Source organism: Bison bison, unplaced genomic scaffold, assembly GCF_000754665.1.
Source record: "Bison bison bison isolate TAMUID 2011002044 unplaced genomic scaffold, Bison_UMD1.0 scf7180017864471, whole genome shotgun sequence".
In the NCBI taxonomy this organism is placed as follows: domain Eukaryota; kingdom Metazoa; phylum Chordata; class Mammalia; order Artiodactyla; family Bovidae; genus Bison; species Bison bison.
The window spans coordinates 24,570,059-24,573,353 of NW_011495032.1; the positions used below are offsets into that span (position 1 = coordinate 24,570,059).

Sequence of the window (3,295 nt, forward strand, 5' to 3'; positions counted from 1 at the left end):
TAAAACTTTGAACCAAATTTGCGTTAGAAACAGATGAAGCAGTCCACCTGCTTTGAGAGATTAAGCCATATTTTGAGGTTGCGGAAACTGTGGTGTTTGCCAGGGGCTTAAGCACCTAGGGAATGAGTGGTTAGGAACCCCCCCCCCTTTTGTCCCATGGATGCCCTTGAGTCCTCCTGCTCCTGATGACTATTATCTTAACGTCCCAGGGCAATTTCTGCCATTACTAACCTTCCCTGCAACCCCCAGGTCTAATTCTACCACATATTTGGCCATGGATCTTTGTCAACTGAAGATAAAACACTACATTTTCACAGAGCCCTGATAAAACAAAATGTTAGCTTCCCATGTTAGTGTGAGAGAAATATACTACTTATGCTCCAAAACTAGATTTCTAAGGTGACAGGATGCTTATGTATGTGTGTTTCCACTTCTTTATTCATTTTTTATCCCTCCCTCATTTGCACTATTGGGGCTTCCCTGGTGGCTCAGTGGTAAAGAATCTGCCTGCAATGCAGGAGACTCGGATTCGATCCCTGGGTTGGGAAGATCCCCTTACGGCTGACATGGCAACCCACTCCAGAGTGTATTCTTGCCTGGAGAATCCCATAGACAGAGGAGCCTGGCTATAGTCCGTAGATAGGGTTGCAAAGAGTCAGACACAACTGAAGCAACTTAGCACGCACATGCACGCAGTTGCACATTATGTACTTCATTTTTATGTCCCTTGTAGCTTATATTTTTGGATTTCCCTGGTGGTTCAGTGGTAAAGAATTTGCTTGCCAATGCAGGAGATGACAGTTTGATCCCTGGGTCAGAAAGATCCCCTGGAGAAGAAAACGGCAATCCACTCTAGTATTCTTGTCTGGGAAATCCCAAGGATAGAAGATCCTGGCAGGCTACCATCCATGGGGTCACAAAAGACTTGGACATGACTTAGCGACTAAACAACAATAGTGATAGTCATTTATATATGGCTCTCTTTTTCTGATGATTTTTAAATTGTGGTTAAATATATATATAGCATAAAATTTACCATTCTAACCATTTTTAAGAGTACAGTTCATAACATTAAATACATTCATCTTGCTGTGCAACCATCACCACCATCCATTTCCAAAACTTTTCATCATCCCCAACAGCAGCTCTGTATCCATTCAACCAGCCCCCCATTTTCCTGCCCCTAGCCACTGGTAACCTCTCATCTACATTCTGTCTGCATGAAATTGCCCATTCTAGATTTTCATATAAGTGGAATCATACAGTGTTTGTTCTTTGTGTCTGGCTTATTTCACTTAGCATAATGTTTTCAAGATCCATCCATATTGTAGCATGTATCAAGTACTTTAAACTGGGGTGGGTAGGGTATTCCTTGTATTCTGGATTCGGATTCCTTTAAGTTTGCTTGTTTCAAGCAAGCATCTAGAGCATTCTTGCGAACAGCCTCCCAATCAGGTATCTGGGGAAATAATGCAAAGTGGGATTTTTGTGTGCAGGTGAGGAAACTTATCTTTTCTCAAACTCTTTGTGATTTTGACTTAATGTCATCAAACATTTTGCCTTGCAGGAATAATATAAAATTTCATTTTTGAATTATGTTTCCACTGCAGAGTCCTTCATTTATTAAAAATTTTAAAAAGCTGGGGATTTCCCTGGTGGTCCAGTGGCTAAGACCCTGTACTTCCAACACAGGGAGCCCAGGTTTGATCCCTGTTCAGGGAATTAGATATCACATGCCACAACAAAAGATCCGTTGTGCTGCAACTGAGACCTGGCACAGCCAAATAAAAATAAATAAATAAATATTTGTAAAAGCCCATGTAAAAAACACTTATATCATTTTTTTAAGTTGAATTTTACAACATGAAGGTGAAGATAATCCTCAGGAAACTTTTAGGAAAAGGGAAGAGTTAGTTGCTAGTGTCTGGAAGGACAATGACTCACATTTTTGAAGATATTCTGTGCAAACCAGTCTAGTGCCACAGATTCATGACCCAGAAAACACAGTGTGTTGTGAACACTAAAATAGAATGTCCTTTGTGAAATTCAGATGTTTTATAGAGATTAATCACTGCCATTAAGCTTTCTTTTGGAAACACGGAGGATATAATGGAGGAACACAGGACAAATTGGGAAACACTCACACACTAAAAAAAATTTCAAGCCAAAAGATTTTTCTTCCTCAAAATTTCCCCGCAAGCACTGTTTATAATAGCCAGGTCATGGAAGCAACCTAGATGTCCATCAGCAGGTGAATGGATAAGAAAGTTGTGGTACATATACACAATGGAGTATTACTCAGCCATTAAAAAGAATACATTTGAATCAGTTCTAATGAGGTGGATGAAACTGGAGCCTATTATACAGAGTGAAGTAAGCCAGAAAGAAAAACACCAATACAGTATACTAATGCATATATATGGAATTTAGAAAGATGGTAACAATAACCCTGTATACGAGACAGCAAAAGAGGCACTGATGTATAGAACAGTTTTTTGGACTCTGTGGGAGAGGGAGATGGTGGGATGATTTGGGAGAATGGCACCGAAACATGTATAATATCATATATGAAACGAGTCACCAGTCCAGGATCGATGCACGATACTGGATGCTTGGTGCACTGGGATGACCCAGAGGGATGGTACGGGAAGGGAAGAGGGAGGAGGGTTCAGGATGGGGAACACGTGTATACCTGTGGTGGATTCATGTTGATATATGGCAAGACCAATACAATATTGTAAAGTTAAAAAATAAAATAAAGAAAAAAAAGAAGTTAAAAAAAAATTTTTCCCTGCAAGACTGATAAACGCTACTGATGAATGCTACCTTCAAAAATTATTACTGGATTCCATAACATCATCTAAGCTGGAGGTTCAGTTCAGTTCAGTTCAGTTGCTCAGTCGTGTCCGACCCTTTGCAACCCATGAATCGCAGCACACCAGGCCTCCCTGTCCATCACCAATTCCTGGAGTTCACCCAAACTCATGTGCCCCGAGTCGGTGATGCCGTCCGGCCATCTCATCCTCTGTCGTCCCCTTCTCCTCTTGTCCCTAATCCCTCCCAGCATCAGAGTCTTTTCCAATAAGTCAACTCTTCACATGAGGTGGCCAAAGTACTGGAGTTTCAGCTTTAGCATCATTCCTTCCAAAGAAATCCCAGGGCTGATCTCCTTCAGAATGGACTGGTTGGATCTCCTTGCAGTCCAAGGGACTCTCAAGAGTCTTCTCCAACACCACAGTTCAAAAGCATCAATTCTTCGGTGCTCAGCCTTCTTCATAGTCCAACTCTCACAAGG

The 3,295-nt window shown here is 41.3% G+C and overlaps 1 protein-coding gene across 2 annotated transcripts in view; it reads left to right on the forward strand.

Annotated features, from left to right (window-relative positions):
- The window catches only part of CDK15 (cyclin-dependent kinase 15), a 90,881-nt gene that overhangs the window by 42,703 nt on the left and 44,883 nt on the right, over positions 1 to 3,295 (forward strand). The gene's annotated exons all lie outside the window — the stretch shown is intronic.